Source organism: Mesocricetus auratus, unplaced genomic scaffold (assembly GCF_017639785.1).
Source record: "Mesocricetus auratus isolate SY011 unplaced genomic scaffold, BCM_Maur_2.0 Super-Scaffold_100008, whole genome shotgun sequence".
Classification (NCBI taxonomy): Eukaryota; Metazoa; Chordata; class Mammalia; order Rodentia; family Cricetidae; genus Mesocricetus; species Mesocricetus auratus.
The window spans coordinates 48517171-48537302 of record NW_024429192.1 but is presented as its reverse complement, the minus strand read 5'-3'; the positions used below and the strand labels follow the sequence as shown (position 1 = coordinate 48537302).

General features: G+C 36.7%; 1 protein-coding gene across 8 annotated transcripts in view; it reads left to right on the top strand.

The window, feature by feature from the left end:
- Zbtb20 (zinc finger and BTB domain containing 20) overlaps nt 1–20132 on the top strand; it is a 730935-nt gene that overhangs the window by 387173 nt on the left and 323630 nt on the right. The gene's annotated exons all lie outside the window — the stretch shown is intronic.

The following is a 20132-nucleotide window of genomic DNA, read 5'->3' as shown; positions in this document are numbered from 1 at the left end:
TCTATCTCTGTCCCTGAATGTATCCAGCTTGCCCCTGAATGCCACAGTCGTCAGAACTATAACTCCCTCACCCTCCCTACTCCCTGCCTTACTTGTTTTGCTCCCCAGAATAACCCTCCTATCAGTGTGAGCCTGGGACAGACTTACTTGGTAACTGAGTTTGTTGCTCTCTTTGTGTTCATCACAGAATGATGTCACTATAGAAGAGCCAGAATTTCACACTCTTGCCGATTTGCAAAACAGCTGCTTCCTCCTCTATTCCTCTCCAACACAGAGAAAGTGTTTTCTGTTTCTATGATCAGATAAAATGTGTATTGATGTTCTTTGCCTTTGGGTGTATTTCACTGACAGGCAGGAAGATGTAAAGTAGAGGAGGGCAGTGCTGTGAGTTTGCTTCTCTGTTTTAGTAAATGAAATCTCCTAGTGAAAAGAGAACACATCTTTCCATTAATGAATAAATATTTATTTTCATTTAAAAAGATACATGGTCATTAGAAATAATGAGTAAAATGAAGAAAAATTTAAGTAATTATTTCTATAATTTAAATCTAACCATTAATAATTATTTGATATATTTTCTCTCATTTTCCCCTAAGGACATATTTTTTGAATATGAAGTACTCAGAATTCCTCTATAATTTTCGTTCCCTTCTTTCAAAATTTAACTTAAGAATTTTTCATTTTCAAGTTACAGTCTTTATAGACATTTTAAATAAATAAATATTATTCATATAACCAAAACATCCAGCAAAAACATTATATTTTGTCTTTTTCCATCTCCATAATCTCTTGCATAAGAATAGTGAATGAATCAGCCAGTAAATAATGGACAAATGATTGAAAATTCAAATGAAGTATGTATTTTTTTAAGATTATTTCATGAAATATTTCAAATACGTGAATGTAGGCAGATTACAATAATGAACTCCCATGCATTCATCATCTAACATATTCCAGGTTTAACTTGTGCCCTATTGGTGTCCCACTGTATTGCCTTGTTATTTTGAAGCAAACCTCAGATATCATGGCAGTTAATTAATTAACTAATATTTCAGGATCATCGGGACTCTTGTACATGTTGATGTTTTAAAAGTTTCAGATAAATAGTTCTCATCATTATATGGAATACTGTTTTTCTTTTTAGTGCCTTGGCCTCGTGTTTTCTAATATGTAATAATTGATTGTAAAAATCTCAACAGATTGTTTCATAACATCCTCAGGCACATCTGCTAAGCAAGGGGCAGTTTGGTTGATCAAAGAGACAGTTCATAGATTTCTGGTGCAAATACTTTTCTTGTGGAGGTTTTCTTTTTACTTGCCTTGATTTTAGGGTGATAATTTGCGTGGAAGACTTATGCAGGATTAATTGTCTTCATTATTGAACGTATACATATAGTATATACAATTGTTTATCTGAAGTTAAAGAAAAATTTTATCCTCTGACCACTTAAAACTCCATTCTGTTTTAAACCCATACTAGATAAATAAAGCAGAACTACTTAAGCTAAACTTAATACTCTGTTCAGATAGAGTTCTTAAAGCTTTTAGAGTGAGTGTGAAGCATCTGATAGTTATATGCAATTCTTAAATCTGAATGTGGGGACTCTTATATAATAGTATGAGCCGTGTTTTCTTTATATATAAAAACAACTACACACACACACACACAAATATCTGAGGGGAAGAAATGATGCACTGCACTGCACTTCAGAGAAGGCCTATGCATATTGCTCTTAAGAATGTTTTAGGGAAATGTCTACAAATCAGTTTTCCATAGATTATTGATCCTTCACTAAAGAAATCCATAGATGTAGAATGAGCTCTTGGGATTGGGCTTTTGGTGGAGAACCTGCTTATGAGTTTCTCTTTTCTTGTTGTCTTTGGACAGCTAGAGACTGTTCAGTAACAGTGTGTTTATCCAACAGGTGTTTTACACTCATCAGATATTCAGGATGTGAGAAACTAAGAAACACATTGCCTCCGTAAAAACTGAATTTATGTGTTACTCTGGTCTATTTAATCTTAGGCGCACAGTTTCCATTGGCCTTGAAAGTGAGTAGCTAGAATATTGATGTGCCTAACCCTTTGAGAAGAAATAAAAGGTTTCTCCACCACACTAAATCTCTAGAAAACTGTGATGGCTTACAGTATGGACACATACAAAATATTTTCAGTCAAAGCTAGTAGGATAAGCACATTGGAGAAAAGAAAGTAATAACACAAGCAATAAACTATGCAATCACATAGAGCAGTTGTAGACATTGCTCCTCCACATGTGTAAACAATATAAATTCTTTTCCTCTTTCCATCTCTTTCCTGAACATTGTTTTTTCTCTACTCTGACTTGGCATCACCACAATTAAAATATCAGCTAAAGAGCAGAATCATGTCTGGTGCCATGGCATTCAGGCAGGTAGACAAGGGAAGAGCAAGCCATTGTAGTATTTTTAAGCATGAAAAGTACCTATATTTTGTAGCAACTCACTTCCCCACCACTATTTTAAGACAGATACTAATGGCACATCATGATCATTTATTTACATCCTTTCCTTATATGAGATGTGTACTATGTGCCTGTCATAAATTAGAACTATGAAGTACATTTGAAAGACAAACCATGATTCTTTGTGGTTTGTGTATTACATCATCCACCCAAGTTATCTACCAAAGCTTCATCATCACAGCAGCTATAGTAATAAGAATCTTTAATAATATTATAGTATTTTCTTCTAGAAAGAGCAGGAGAAGCTATCTCAGAAGCAACTCAGGCTCCCAACAGACCAGTAGGCTCATCACATGTTGGTAAAAGTTCTGCTCTCTAAAAACTTGAAAAGAAGCTGTTTCTTCCTTATTTAGATTCTGGTGATTGGTCACTGTTGTAACCTTATGTGTCACCCAGCACAAAAAAAAAAAACATTCTGAGAATAAAATAGCAATCCACACTTTCTGCTTCTTTTTCTGAATCAAGTTCAGGATTATAGTTGAGTGATTCTGCTTATTTTAAGGCAGAGAATCCTTTGTAAGTACCCTGCATCATGACAGGATTTTCATTACAAGTCTAAAGATGCTGATAACCACAACAAAAGGAGGTGGAAGGGTTTGTTCAGATTACTAAGTGTCTCTATTCCATAAAGCTGGCATATTTTCTGGGAAGTCTTTATTGAAAATATATTATACAATTGTGAGCAATTGCCATGAGGAAAAAAATTATGTTATTCCCTCACCAAGATAACTCCTGTGATTCTGCTTCATGTGGGAGAAGAGGGAGCAGTGAGACCCCTGCTAAAGGCAGATTTTCAAGGAGATAATTGTATAGTCAGCTCAGACCTTCACCCTGGGATGCTGAAGAGGAATGCCACTTCTTCCCCTTGACTAGATCGACGGTGTGAACAGGAGGTGGTTTTGGAGACCATCTTCCATCTAGGGACTGCCCCAAAGGGACCCTTTAGACTCCCGTGAGAACTGCTTTTATGTGCTATGACCTCCACTGTTGAAACACTCATGATTTGTTGGTGATTTATGCCATCTTGTCAGAAGTCATTTTTTTCAGGACATTTGATAGTTACTCTGTGAATCCATCTAATGTATTTGTGGTGTGGAGGTCTGTAATCTTTGAATACTAAGTGTAAAGACTCTTGTAATTAATTATTTAAAGACATTTTAGCTCTTAACTATTTTTCCTTCTTTGTCCACAAACAAGTTGATTGGTTAATCATGTCTTTGTTTGTTTTTATTGTTGTTGTTGTTGTTGTAGTATACACTGCACATAAAACAAGGAAAGGCTATTTATAAAAGATAATTACAATGGCATCATTGTATTTTCTCTACATGTTCTCATTTTCTCCTGTTTGACTACATCAAGGCCTGTACTCTAGAAAGTATATTTCAGTTTTGCTAGGAAAATGATAGAGAATAATAAATCCAGTTTTATAAAGTATTGTCAAATACAGCGTGTTAATTGTGTTACAATTTCAAATTATCACAGTTCCAATAAACCCTCTTCTACTTACAAGACTTCAGTATCTGGTCAGTCTTCGAAGATTGTGCCCAGAACAAAGAAGAAATAGCAGCTACTTTTCAGGCCCTTCGAGAACAGTTTTCATTAGGATGTGATGGATATGTGGTCTTTTAGGAGCCAAGTTATTCCTAAAATGGCTTATCCTGCCTTCCCTAGAATAAAAACTCAGTTTCCTCCAAATTTAATCAAATCCCAAGAGCCAAGGGGGTCTCCAAGATTGTCTCCAAGTCATTCTTTCAATAAATTTTTACTGATTTATCTGTTACTATTTCAATGAAAAATTTTGTTAGGGAAATGTGAATTGTGTTCCAGTTCCTTTTATGTAATAAATATTACTTTATTTATTTCAGTATTAAAAAGAGAACTTAATGGATTGTTGTGCCCTGTGCATATAAGATCAGTCCCTTGCAGGAATTCTGGTTGTCAACAGGTGATCTTTCCCCTGTCCTTTCTTGTACTTCTGCCTTTGGCGCCTGTCACTAGCAGTCAAATAAGGACAATTTTACCATCCTCTCCTGCTGCTCTAATTTTTTTTTTTACTGCTAGTACATGAATTTGTTATTCTTTATAATTCCCTTTGAAGTTGGAAATCCAAGGGGAATCTAAAACCGACCAGATGTTTCTACTGCTGGAAAGGGAAGAAAGTCAGGATTAAGTTTAACAAAAACTTGGTCTCTAGAAAAAAAAATCATTTTGACTGGAAATCATCTTTAAATGCATTCATTTGCTATATATCTGTAGTTAATTTACATTTACTAGCCCTGTGTAGGCAATATCACCTACCAATTTACTTGGAGTAAAATACATAAATTTTGTGAGCAAACAGATTCCTGTGGTTTGCTCAGAGCTATTTCCTTTATGGAGTTTCAGTTCTGTTAGCCTGGATATCCGCTCTCATACTTTACTGTAAGGCTTTTCTGCTGCTGTGACTGATATTGCTGAAGGATCAGTAGCATGTCACCTCTGGTTTGGAGGGTCAGTCAGTTCTGCAAACTGTTTCAGAGGCTGAGGTCAGGAAAGCGAGGAAAGACGATCTGTCCAAATGGCTAGCCTTTGTACAGGACGCCATCCTTTTTAGTTATGGTGGTCAAAACAGGAGTAGTGATGAAGACCTTGGGGGAAGGGAAGGAAGTTGAGCGGTCTTTCAAGGATTCAGTTGACCTCGAAGGCAATGTTAATAAACAGGATGGGAAATGAAAAAGAAGGAATAGACTCTGAACACGGTGAAGTACAAAGACAGTAGGATCTATATGAGGTAATATTTTGGGGTTCTCACTGGTGGTACTGAAGACTTCAAGCACCCATCCATCACAAGGAGGGTACTATCGGTGACAAAATTGGAAACAAGTATGAAAATCCAATGAGAATAGTTTTGTGGTGTGTTCCATTCTTCACAGGACATTGGATAGAGGAGATGGATGTCTTTTGTTGGGCTCCAGCAAAGCATCTCTCACACTTTCCTCTCACTTGCCCTCCCAATTCCCAAGGCTTCTCAGGGTGTCCAGGATGATAAAGAAATCAGAATAACTGTTCTGCACCCTGAACTGCTTGCTACATGGACTGAGCTTTGGGAATGTTTTTCTCCAGCTCATCACTCAGTTTCTTTTACTTCATTCTGTCTGAGAGTTAAAGAGGAAGCGCTAGTCCTCAATGATTACATCACGTTTTTGAGCCACCAGTATCAGTTGCATATACCATTTTAGGCATTTTTTCAGCCTGTAGGCAGAGTAGAGGAGAAAGACAGAGAGAAATCACTCAGCAGCTGATTCGCTTATTTTAAGCAGCTTTCCCCATTTTAAAATATAAAAAATTCAGGCCCTGGAACATTGGGTGATTTGAATGTTCTGTAAGAATTTGAAAAAAAATCTTTTTTTTTTTTTAACCATTTGTTCTACATTCAGGGACCTGGATTTTCAATTTAGTTCTTTAAAAATGGGTTGAGATAAGGGAGTTTTCAACCTCAACAATTTCTCGTCGTCCTCTTTTTTACTTATTTATTTATTATTGCTATTACTGTTCTTCTTGGTCAAAGCAGATGGTATGAAAAACATTTGTGTTGGTCTCACTGCTGACAGAGCTTAACCTAATAATCCAAGACTTGGAACTTAGTGCTTCAATAAAGGAAACACTGTTTGAGGTATTTTCCATTCAACCCAGCATCAAAAGTTTTTAATTAACACCATCAGAAATTAATGGGCTGAATGCAGGACAAGGTTTCTGCATACCCCACTACTGGGAACAACAGCAAGTGGGATCCATTGTGTATGTTTGTATTTTGTGGAGTATTTTTATTTACTTGCTGAAGCAGAGCCCCAGCTGCACATTGGCGGCAGTGCCTCAAGAGTGAAACCTGCAAAGGCTGCTTCACTCCAGCAGTTTCATTTTGCTCACTGATTATTGTCCTGAGTTCTTTGTGATTGTAATTGGTTAGAAAGTTTGAAATTAGCAAGTCCTTGTCAGCCATGAAAGCTTTGAAATCACAAGGCTTGATACAGCTATCAAGCCTGCTGACACCTAATGGCTTGCAGAGTAAGAGCCTCCTGAGCATTCTCAGGCCACAGGCTGTACCCCAGTCACCATTCACCGCCCTCCGGAGGGCCTTGTCTCAGACGGAGGCTTTGTCTAGGGCCTTTTCTTTTCTACCAGTGAAGCCTGTTTCAGGATGAACAGATTTTGGACTAATAGGGGTAGGAGGCATTGGGAAATGAGAGCAAATGGGTAGAAGAGCGAAGTAGGTAAGGGAACAAGGAGAAAGCAAAGGACAGGGAAGACAAAAGAAAATGAAAGGAAAAGACCAGAAAAGAAAGTACATAGGAGAAAAAGAGACAGGATATAAGATGGGAAGAGTTTTGTAAAAAAAAATAGCATTTTATTTCTTTGCAACTGAGTTTAACATTTTGGGTGGAAAACGCTGATGGAGTCTAGCTGGCCCCTGGGTGGATTATATTTTGAAACTAGAAAAAAAAAGAAATTTGCCCACTTATTGTCCAAGAAAAGTCACTTCTGTTCAGGTAAGGGACTGTAACGCGGCACTGCCCTGCTGTAGTTTTGGAGATTAGGGATACAATCTTTTCCTTTAGACAGTCTAACACAGGAATGATTGGTTTATCAGTTCTTCTAAAACCACAAAAGCATTTATTATCAGCCCCTGGGTGAGCCTCCAAACCAACATGTCCCAGAAAAGTCCTCTGCTGCCTGGTCAGTTGTGAAATAAGTATAATTCCTTCCTCATAGCAAGCTGCTTGGGCACAGATGTCTGAAGCAGAGATAGTCAGCAATGAAGAGACAGTTCTTGAAGCTTATGGACCTCAGTAACTCCCTATAAAGCTCTCATTGATGTCTGAGATCTTCAAGCTTGCTACATTTAGACAGAACCCTTAAAGTTTCAATTCTCTTCCACTTTTATAAAACCTTATAAAAATGTGAACTAAAAAGCATATTGCCATGAGTTCAAAATATCAGGAAATTTTCAGTACCTCTTGGCAAGATGATATAAAATACCCCCATTGTTTTTAATTTCCCAAAAGTTGTTCAGATATTTTCTCCCAAGCACAGAAAGGCCAATACATATCAGACTTCTATAGGATAATAATGAATGAATGGCTCCCAGGAAAATAATGACTCTGTTTCTTAGCTGAACAGCTTAAGATTTATGTTGTTGGTGTTTTCTTAATGTTTGCTTGTTTTTTGTTTTTGTTTTTGTTTTTAACTCTTTGTGGACATACCACCCAGCTCCAAAATAAATATATGGAAACTTATTCTTACTTATGAATTCCTGGCCTTCGGTTGACTTGTTTCTAGCCAGCTCTAACTTAAATTATCCTGTTTCTGTTTAACTACCTTTTACCTCTGGACTTTTTACCTTTCTTTATTCTATGTATCTTTTTTGCCTTCTTACTCCATGACTGGCTGTGTGGTTGGGTGGCTAGACCCAGGCAACCTCCTCTCCTCGTTTTCTGGATCCTCACTCTTCTCTCAAGCCTAGATTTCTCCTCCAATTTATTCTGTCTGCCTGGAAGCCCCACCTATCCCTCTCTCCTGCCTAACTACTGGCCATTCATCTCTTTATTAGACCAATCAGGTGTTTTAGGCAGGCAGAGTAACACAGCTTTTCAGAGTTAAACAATTGCAGCATAAAAGAATGCAACACATCTTTGCCTCATTAAACAAACATTCCACAGCATAAATAAATTTAACACATCTTAAACTAATATTCCACAAGAGACTTACTCTAATATTTGACATCTTGAAGAGTTTAGACATGCCCTGTGTGGAGTATAATTGAGTAAAGATGACTGTCTCACTTCCCCAAGCCATTCTTAAAAAGTGCCAGATCAGAATGTGTGTTATACACCTATATTTTTTCCCTTTGAGCTTTTCATACATATATTTTGGTATTTATCTCCCTCTCCTGACTTTTCCCACATTCTTTCCTTTCTCCCTCCCCCTCCCCACCTCTCTAATGAGTCTAGCTTATGTTGGCCAATTACTCTGGGGTGGGGCCTGCCCTGGAATGTGGTTGACAATACCAGCTGTCACTCCATTGAAGAAAACAGGCTTTTCCTCTCCCAACAGCAGTCAAGCACCAACCTCAGCTAAGGGCAGGACTTCCTGCCCACCTTCTCTCCTCTCCTCTCCTTTGACCTTGTGTGGTTCTTGTATATGCACTAAGAATTTGTGAGTTCATTTGTGCTTTTACCCAGGTGTGTCTGAAAAGCACTTTTCTTAATGTCATCCATCAACAATGGCTCTTAAAGACTTCCTAGCCCCTATGCTACTTAGATCCATGAGCCTTGAGGGAAGGGCTTTGATACAGCCTTCCCATTTAGGTCTGAGCACTCTGAAGTCTTTTATTCTCTGTGCTAATTCCCATCTACTGCAAGAAGGAACTTCTCTTCTAGTGAGTAATGCACTAATCCACGGGTATATCAGTAAATAATTAAGATTCATTTTATTGTTAAATATATTTAGCTGAACAATAATGGTATGTTTACTCTTAAGTCTGCAGGTTCTTGGCATTATTGACAGTGTTGATATAGGTTCCATTTCACTGAATGGGCCTTAAATCCAATTAGAGTAATTGGTAACTCCAATAACATTTGTGTCACTATCATCACACCAATGTTTGCCTGTAAGTTTTGTGGGCTGGTATGTCACCTTTATCTGCTATTCATGCTTAAGCCTTTGATTCCCTTTTGAATTGAGTGTTCCCTGAAGCAATTCTCTTTAAGCCAAGGCTCCTCCTAGCTGCAGTATGCTCTATACACTCTTCCTCAGCATCTTAGCTCTTTTTTTATTGCTATGATCACTAGTCAGTGTTTTATTAAACCAATTTGAGTGACAAATCTTTCAGTGTACAAGAGGATTATTCTACAGCAGCTCCAAGTTCTTCAAGTGACTTATTTTGGTTCCAAGTTAATACAGGGAACATGATATGGTATGCTAGCTATAGACTTTCATGCATAACATTTTTTTTTCTTTTAAAAAAGTTTGTTAAACTTTACTATGGAAAGATAAGCCATTAACAGTTTTAGAATTTGTCCCCCCACAAAGTCTCAGAAGTCTCTGCTCATTTCATGAGTCTTAATATTCTATTAATCAAGTCGAATTACTTTACTAAACTTAGTGTCAAAAGATAGAGACACACACCAGTCCCACACGTGATCATGTCCTTTGCTGGGAGTCACTGTAAAGTCACGTGGTGTGTAGATAATGTTCTGTTATGTAGAGTAAGTAAAGAATTAGAACCCTATTACATCCTACCACTTAGAGTACTGGTTTGGACTTAGAAACATGTAGCCTGAATAAAAAAGCTAAGAAGCCTGAAGCAGCAAAGGGACTCCTCAGTAGAGGCTAGCAGCACATTTTCAATCTGTAAATCTCTAGCCATGTCCTCAAGCTTTCTTCCTAGGTTCGCTCTGAATTTCTCAATAATGACAACAACTGAAGAGAATTAAAGGTCAGAGAAAACATACTAGTTAGAACTGAAAGCATTGGTTTCTGTTCCAGTTCCATCACTAAGTAAGGGAAAAATTACATACGATTTCTACTGATCTTGCCTTCAGTATTATCATCTCTAAAATAGGAGTGTGACCTGCCATAGCTATTCTTCTTTACTTTTTCATATGAAAATCATTCATGGCTAAAATATAGATTGAAATAAAAGAGGATAATTAAAATCACTCAGCATACACAAATAATCTACTTTCAAATTTTTGGATACCATTGTATATACACAATTCTGTTTTTTATTAAAAATCTGTGCATATATTTATAGCCTACCTTTTTTATTTACATCTATAGTGTAAAAATAATCAGCATCATTTTACTATGGGTTTATTGCATTGCACATTCACTATCCTTTATAAAATAACTATTTTTAATTTTTTTGAGATTAATTACATCAATTCCCCCTTCCTCTTACTCTCCAAACCCTCCCATGTATAACTCTAGCCATCTTTCAAATTCATGGCCTTCTTTTCTTTAATTATTGATATATATATATGTGTGTGTGTGTATGTCTATATATCATATAGACATGTATATTTATATTCCTAAATTCAGAAATGCAATCTTCTCTTTCTGTATATCATTACTTTTATGTATATGTTTTCAGTGCTAACCCTTTGATATTGGATAACTCCATTTTTTTTTTTACTGGGGAGACTATTTCTCCACTCTCAGCATTCCTTAGCTGCCTATAGTTCTTTGCCTAGGACTGAGGCCTCTTGAGCTTTCTCCATGATGTTAGCATGTCTAGTCCTAGTCCAACTCCTATTGAAGCATTCATGTTGGTAAGACTTCATAGGTGTAACTTCTGACATTTCTTAGAGATGCAATTTTATAGCTAACTCTGTTCCTCTGGCTTTTACTATCTCCACATTCATTGTTAGTCTTAGAAAATACAAAATCTAAAGCCTTCAAAAATGAAATATACATTAAAACTAAATTTTTGTGATATTACTGAGATTATTATCATAGAACTTGATAACTAAAGAAAAGGATAGGAAGTAACATTAAAGAAGGCCAACTTTGTGCCTTTGGAAGCATGTTTGGAACCCCATTTGTCTTTAATATCCTTTTACCCTAATGGGGTACTAAAGACAGAGCTACAACTCTGAGGACATTAGCCTATGAAATCTGCCTCCATAGCTGCTGGCTAGCTTTGTGATTCTGTGACACTTTGTCTTTGCCTAAGTCTCTCTACAAAATAGTAGTAAAGATCATAATGATAGCATTCACCTACAAAAAAAATTGCTTTGAAGAATGTATCAGTGAATATAAGCAAAATGCTTGCAGTGTACTGGTATATTTTACCTATTTTTTCTGCTTTTCAGTGTCTAACGCCATATTTTATATTTAGACCTTCTATTAAAGTATTAGTCAACATTGTTTCAACTTCTTTAGTGTAGAAGTGGATTCCAAGAAACAGCAGCAGAGTGATATAAATGCAAAGCACTGAGGGTTTTAGATTTTTTTTCAATCCTTCTTCCACAGCCTTCAAACAATGTGGCCTCCAGGAAATAGTTTATATTCCTATGCTTAGTTATGGCTTTCTTTGGAATAAGCAAATGCTAGCTATCTTAGTGTTTTGATGAGGATTTAAATGAGAAAGTATGTTTAAAATCTGTTATCTTGCCTAGATGATAAATAGCTCAGTAAATGTTAGCCGTTTATCCTTACATTGGTATTAAATTGCTTTGTTTGTTTTAACAACTAGTATCAATGGGCAGATTATTCATGTGTTTTTACAAGCACCACTCACAGAGTAAGGCGGTCAAATAAATACCTGAAGACTGTGTTGGCAGCGATGCTAGGAGGTGAACTGGTTCATTTCTCAGGTTTCTACAGTTTATCACATTTTCCTGACTCTATCTTAGTTGTACTTGGGAAGATGTAAAAATGTACCCATTGTTTGTTTGATCCAAAAGCAGTCTTTATCTCATAACAGGCTTCTCTTTTTTTTATTATTATTATTCTATTGATTTGACTTGTAAGATTGTATTCAAGTGAACAGAAAACATTTTATAAAAAGCAGCATGTAGTTCCTTCAGTGAACACACGAAATTATTAAATGAATTTAAAAGTAAGGCATGACTGATCAAATGAATAACTCCATATTATGTATCTAACAGTTACCAAGCATTGGTTCTGGTATTGTAGCATTTGAACATCATTACTTAGCAAATATGTCAATATGCCATATTTCTTTGCTAATTTTTGTTTGTCAAATTCAGATGAAAGTTTAAGGCCAGTACCCTCAGGCTGTTAACCATCTAGATTCTTGAGGAATTAATAGAAAATAGTACATCCTTATAAACAGAAAGAAAGGGATGTTGGTTAAGGTGCTATGGGAAATCAGAGAAAAGGGTAGAGTCTTAAGGAATGAAAAGAAAAACTTTGAGGAAGAAGTGACCTTTCAAACAAATTTTGCAAATGAATAGGATTCTTTGCCTCAGGACAAAAAAATCACAGGATAACCTACCCAGGCTGAAAACAAGCCAGGAGAGGAAAAGTAAGAACACTTGTTTCCCTGGGCTTGAGAAGGGAGGACTTCAGGGATGAACCCCTGGGGCCTGGTGGGATTTCATAGGAGACAAAGCTGGATTTCAGGAGCAAATTCTGAGTGCCCTATGCTGGAGTTCTGCTGGGCAAGTGAGTAGAATGCTCTAAAGATGCCTGTGTAAAATTAAAGGACAGTGACATGTCCAGGCCAGGCTTCCTAGCAACTTTACTCATCTAGGAGTCCAATGGTGTCAAGCTCTGAAAAGCTAAGAAATTTACATAATTTCACCCCAAACCATATCCTTTTAGGGTGGACTTCTTAGCCAGTGGAAGAGGTATTCTGTCTGAAATAGATTGAGTACTGAAGTTAACCTCTGTGAAATTAAGAAAAAAAAGTCTGTAGGTTTGATCCCAAGAATTGTAAAACTAACATAAATAAATAACTTTGCAAATGTATCATTTCTCATCTTTAAAATAGTTGCTTTATAAGTCAGTAAAATAGTATCTGAACATGAGTTTGGAGATAGGGTCTTTTTACATAGCCATTAGTCCATGATAGCCTTGAATTCACAAATACACACCTGTCTCTGCCTTCTAAGTGCTGATGGTAAAGGGATATGCCACTATGCCCTGCCTGAATTTAGTCTCTTCTGTTAGAAAGCCTTTACAATTCAATCAGCACAAAGATTAGAGCACCTGTCCTGCCAAGTTGGAAGTATCTCCTGTCAAGCACCTGTGCATTTCCCTAGCCCATGGTTCTCAACAACCTCCCACCTCTGTTCTCTTGCCAAATACATTCCCATACTTTTCCTCAGGCCAAGTTTACTTCATGCATAGTCTCATTATTTATTACAATAATGGGCATATAATAAATGTAAGTCCTTCCTTCCTGAAATTATCAGCCCATTGCACCTTCAGCCACAGGTAAGAAGTCAGGATTTTGCAGAGCTTCCCATTATGCTTCAGGCTCCCGCAGTGCCCATCTCAAACACTTAAACAGACCTTGTTTAAAATCATAGACAAAAACCAGCCAGTCCTGCCACCAATATGGAGGTGGAGGAGATACTGCAATCTGGTGGCTTCCTGGAGAGTCGCTGACAGCAGTGGTGGTGGTCTTCTCTTGCCCTCTGTTTCTTCTCTTAATATGGTGCATTTGGCTCTGTGTGAATTCTACCTGTGTATCCCTCAACTCTTTACAAAAGAACAGAAGCAGTTTGCAGAGTGATGCTGGCATTAGTTGGTGATGCCAAGGCTCCAGTGAAGGTTTCTTTTAAAGTTGAATATGTTCTTGTTTTCTTGTTTGTTAATTTGTAAAGCCAATCCAAAAGTGAAGAAAAAATCAAATTTTGCCAATTTGAAAAGAACAAAAACAGCTAAAACCTCCTTTTAAAATTTTCTAAGCTATTATGAGATTACAGACAAAAGATTGTACATGAAAGATTTTCTTGAAAAAATCAGGTTGCTTTGCCTTTCTTTCTCACTTCAAAAGTCTTTGTCAGATATGAAAAAGAAACATACTCAAAATGAAGAGTAAATATAATTAAAATGGTTCCTTGCCTTGTCATACGGGCAAAATCTGTATAAATTTAATACTGTGAAATTTGGGCAGAAAAGAATAAGAAAGAGTGGGCAGGGAGAGAAGTTTGATTTTATAAGAACATGCATAAAAAATGATAGTAGGAAATGTGGCATTAAATCCCTAATTGCTTTGATGAGAACATTTCGATATATTGCTTTATTTCTCTTCCAAGTCCTGCATATTCCTGGAGTACAGTGCTCTCTTCTTCATAGCTAACTAGTGAATGAATGACAGTATACAGGCCACATTAGTGTTGTAAGAATAAATTTTCTCCTAACAGAAACAGTCTACAGTGCAACTATTTGAACATAAAGGTCAAGTAGTTATTAAATACCTACCTCAAATTTATCATTTAGCAGGTAGTACAGGGTTGTGATTAAGCATTCACATTTTTGAACACTTATTAGTTAGGTGAATTCCATGAGCCTAAATTTCCTTCTATATAAAGTACTAATTATGAAAGTCCATTAATCAAAAACTTATGGGGATAATGCCACAATGCAGTTTGTAGTATTCCTGTCACACATTAATTAATATCCATATCCATTTTGCTTTATGTATAGTAAATATAAATATAAGTATTACACATAGAATTTTTGTACAATTCAGTCAATTAATATGTTATATATTTAACATTCAAGAAACTGTATACAAGGCAATAAGTATTCATTCATATTGATTATTCTTTCTGGAAAAAAATCATAATCTACCTATAGGGAAAGAACACATGTATTAATTGATTAAAACCAATAATAATGAAGTTCCCATTTATTAATCATTGACCTCCCATTGAACTTTAACATTCGCTATCCTGTTTAACATAGTGGCTGAATGAAAAGTATATTACTATTCTTATACACAGGAGGAAACTAAGGCACAGTTGAGTTAAGCACCACTAATACCTAAGCTTAACCTTTCCTTCTGACTCCAAAGCTGTAGTTTTACTTAAGAAAGGGAGGGACTGTGTACAAGTGAGTAAGTGTCCAGACCAGAAGAGGAACAAGAAATGAATCTGCTGGGGAGAGGGTCAGAGAAGTGAGAAAGTCTGGTGTTTAGGCACCAACATAAAACACCTCCACACAATTACTCATCCTCTTCTGTTCTGTGATCTCAGTTACCAGGATTCAAATCCAGTCAGATAAGGTTTAATGGAAAAATGCCCAAAGTTAATGTTCCATGCTATTCTGAGTAGCACATGGTGAAATCTCATGCAGTCTTACTGCCTAGGGCATGAATCATTCCTTTGTACACTCCACACACCATCTACCTGCTGGTCTCCTAGTAGCTGTCTGGGTTATCAGATCAACCTTTATGGTACCTAAGTTTTTATGTTCAAATAACCCTTATTTTACATAATAATAGTCCCACTGAGTAAACTTAGTGATACAGCAATTTGGATGTACTAGAAATATTCTGTATTTTAAGTTAAATGGAAAAGCTTTTCATAGTTAGTTATGTATACAAAAATAAAGCAGTATATTCTACAGGGTTAGGCACCATCAGTGGTATCAGCCATCCCCTGTGAAATTCTCTCATACATTGCATATATATGTATATATATATATATATATATATATATATGTCACAGTAACCATAATCATCATGCAGCCAAGGCAAGCTCCTGGGTTTAAATCCTGGCTCTACAGATTGACTATGTTATCTTGAGTAAGTTTCTAATTCTTCTGTACTTTTTTATTGTTTCATCAATAAATGGAAAAGTGATAATATAATCAGGTAGAGTTGCTGTAAAAGTTAAATGAATTAATATATGTGATAACCATTGTGTTTAGGCTATCTAAATGTTAAATAAATATTGACCACTGTTGCTATGGTTGATGCTTTTGTATGTTATAAGTGATGGGAATACTTTGAAATGTTCCTTCTTGAATTGCACTTAAAATGTAAAAACAAACAAACTTGTATTTTACAACTCTGGACCACAGAACATTTAAAGCATAGAACATGACGAGAAAGGAAGACACATGTCAGAGGGTTCTGTTGTATATTTAGGTAAAAGAAATGCAGTAAGAGAGTATGTTTCTCCTCATGTGATTTTTCTTCCCCTTGTTCATAAACATTTATTTTTCTCAGATAGCTGTGTTAGAAGATAGTAATGTCAAGTTTTTAAAAGAATATAATTATTTTTACTTTTCTGAACAAATAAATGTATTTTAATGTACAGAAATCCTTTAAAACACTATTGGGAATGCTGAAACATAGCCTGTACTGTCACATGTAGTCTGTTTCGTTAAGGGCACAGTGATGTTCTTAGTAGCTAAATGTATAGAAATCCCCCCTTGTACACAAGAAGAGTACAGTATTCATTGACAGGGAACTAAAAGTAACAGTTATCTGGAGCTGTGCCTTTCACACTATTCAGTTTTTCCACTTTGATGAGAACAGCTGGTTCGATGAATACCACCATGACTAGAAGGCCAAGCATTGGCAGTGCTTGAATGAGTTATCTGTCTAGGGAAGATGATATGGACAGCATGGCTGTCTGCTAGTGACCCCACAGAAGCAATTTAATGCATGGCCCCTTGCTTGTGTCACACAGCTATACCACAACTATTATATTCTTGATGTTTTGTTTCTGAATGGATTATTTAAACACAGATCATATTTAGAATACTCTGCAATGCTGAATAGTATGTATCCCATGCCAATATTCTGTAAGTCAAAGGCATTTCAAGTTTTTACTATTTCATTAAAAGTCAACTTTGTCTTTTTAGTTCTTTTAAATTCTCTCATTCACTTTTTTCATTGATCACACTACTGTTACAGAATACCTGCCTGGGTCCTGTTGCCACTTTAGCCCCCAAAATAACACAGAGAGACTCTATTTATTACAATGCTGCTGACCAATGTCTAGGGCTTATCATTGGCTAGTTCTGTCTTAAGTATTAACCCATGAATACTAATATATATTTCTATAAGGTCTTATCTTGCCAAGAACACTAGGCTCGTGTGTTATGGTGACTGGCTACTCTTGACTACATTTCCCAAAATCCTCCTTGACTCCTAGTCCCGCCTATCTTGCTTCCCTATTGGTCAACAGTGTTTTATTTATCAACCAATAAAACAAACATATACACAGAGGGACTTCCCCCATCACACTACCTTATATATAGATGAAAGCTTAGTTTAAGATTTTATAAACCAATTTTACTTATACTGATTCATTTTATTTTATAGTCAATTCACATTGAATCATACCCACACTTGGTGCTGGATATTGAAAAATGTGAACTTTTGAAGCTAAGAATTAATGATTTACCCTAGAAAGGTTCTACATGTTCTTGTTTTAGTTTTGTTAGTGGTAGATATGGTTGGCTAGTTGGTTGTTTGGTAAATAGGAAATTTTCATACTTTGCTTTATTAGACATATACAGCATCTCTTTATACAACAAAACTATTGTGGTAGGGTCTATAAAACAGTTAAAACTTATTCAAGGCTTCAAGGCCTGTTCATTATAAGATACTTTCTGGCTAGTTGTCTTCTGAGTGATACCTAGCCTAGTACAATCCCTAAACCTAGACTCTAAGGCCTTTCAAGCATTCCTATGAAGGTTTCTACCGTCCTTTTCTTTCCTATGCCTTAATAAAATATTCAGACTTAGTATAGGAAACTTCTTGGTTCAGCCCCCTCAGGTGTTGGTAGGAAGTACTCCATGAATCTAATATATGGAGCAGATGATGTCAGAACTGAGCACAGTGAAATTCCCATGAGTTTGTACACCACCATAGGTTTTGAGAGCAAAGGTATCTCCTGGACATTTAACTTGCCTAGATTTAAAGTTTAGTCTTTACTAATATGTCTTCAGGTGTATTTATGGGTAACCAAGTTACCTGGAACTTCATAGAACTGTATCAGTATTCTTCACATAGAAAAAGTATTACCTGCAATACGAATAAATTAGGAAGATATTATAACCAAGCCAAAGCATAGCTAAGCATTTTAATAATGGTAAATTTGAGATGTTGTACTGATGAGATATTTTCCATACAAATAAAGAACAAAGTATATAAAACCCCAGGACTTGCGCTGAGTTAGAATTACAATGCAGCTGTCATTTTTGCATTTCCTGCTTTTCATGAAACATTACTAGTGATCCTCTGTCATTTAAATCAGTTGAGACTGTGGATTTATCTTAATTTTTACTCTTTGTTTCCCCTTTTTGTGATAGCATTTATGAGATATGATGATGTAAAGTGTTTCTGCTTATAATGGTTTCAGTCTTGTCCCTTGGCAGACTAAATCTTCTGGCTAATTCACTGATCAGTTAAATAGTCGAGGTTATTATTATTATAATTATTATTTTACATTTATATAGAACTTTTCTCCAAGGGTTTCAAGGCATTTTACACACAGTAAATTACCAAATAGAAATTAATCCTTGTATCACTCTGTGGGATAGGTACACTCACATTAATGAAATTCTACAGAAGTCCCTTTGTGCCACAGCTCTACCCCAGTCCCCAGTGAACTTGCCCTTCCTTTACAGAAATAAAGTAGAATGCTCATGGCATTGCAGGGGAAAGGCTAAAGGGAGAACCTTAGGAAAATGATCCTATGTCCCGACTTCAGTGTTCTGAATTTCCTGGAGAATAAACTAATGGGAAAAATATCGGGGTCTCGATCATGTCACCCACCTGGGTAGTTCCATTTAATTCTTCAGAAGACAAGTGAGGATGCACAAAACCACATGGGGGTGCAGAGTTAAAATTCCAAGCCTTTCTAACCTATAGATTTGGAGGCTAGTGGTGCTTACAGAAATGTGAAAGGACTGAGAAAGAACTGTTACTACCCAATGAATAGATCAGAAAATGATGGCTCAAGTAAGCAATGTGTCACAATATCTGGCAGAGTAAAGACTAGATGCCAAGTTGACAAATTCCCAAATCTGTACTTTTTATTATATTAATTCTGCAGTATTTTCAGGAAAGGATAAGTTGAGAAACAAATGGAACAGAACTTAAATGGAAAGGGTTTGAGATACAGGCATAGCTCATGCCTCGCGTGTGTAAGGTCTTTACTGGCTGGTTTTGCGTGTCAATTTGACACAAGCTAAAGTCATCAGAGGAAGGAGCCTCGGTTGAAGAAATGCCTTGATGAAATCCAGCTGTAAGGCATTTTCTTATTTAGTGATGACTGGGGAAGGGCCCAGCCATGGTGGGTGATGCCATCCCTGGACTGCTGGTCTTGGGTTCTATAAGCAAGCAGGCTAAGCCATGGAAAAGTAAGCCAGTAAGCAGCTCCCCTCCCATGGCCTCTGCATCAGCTCCTGCCTCCAGGTTCCTGCTCTGTTTGAGTTCTTGTCCTGACTTCCTTCAATAGTTAACAGTAATATGGAAGTGTAAGCTAAATAACCTCTTTCCCCAACTTACTTTTTGGTCATGGTGTTTCATCTCAGCAGTAGCCCTAAGACAGGGAGGGTCCTAGAAGCAATGCCCAGTACCATACTAACAGAAATCAAAATAAAATAAAGGAGAAAATTACACATGAGGAGTTGTAGAGAGAAGTCTTTTCCTTGTCAGCTGCTTTGATTTTTCTCCGCCAGTCGCCTGGGCTCTGCCACGTTGTAGCCCCCAAATAACACACAAGACACTGTATTAATTATGAAGCTGTTGGCCTTGCTTGTTTCTTACTGGCTAGCTCTGACTTAAGTATTTATCCCATAATTGTTAATCTAAGTATTTCTCTTACCTGACAGACCTCTTATTTCTCTGGCGGGCTACATGATGACTCCCTGTGTTTCTCCTACCCAGAGTCCTCCTCGACTCCTAGGCCCACCTATCTTGCTTCCCTATTGGCCAACAGTGCTTTATTGACATATACACAGGACTTCCCCCATCAAGGAGTTGTATTCTTGTGGACTGGAATGAACTCAAGTTCATCGGGATGCCTAGGCTTGAAGCACTGTCACCTGTATTGCAGAGCTGACCTGTTCTTTGGCATTGTGGTTCTTTGCTTCAAAGCTATTTTGATCCCTCAATTCAGCTACTCAGTCAACTAACTATAACCCAGTG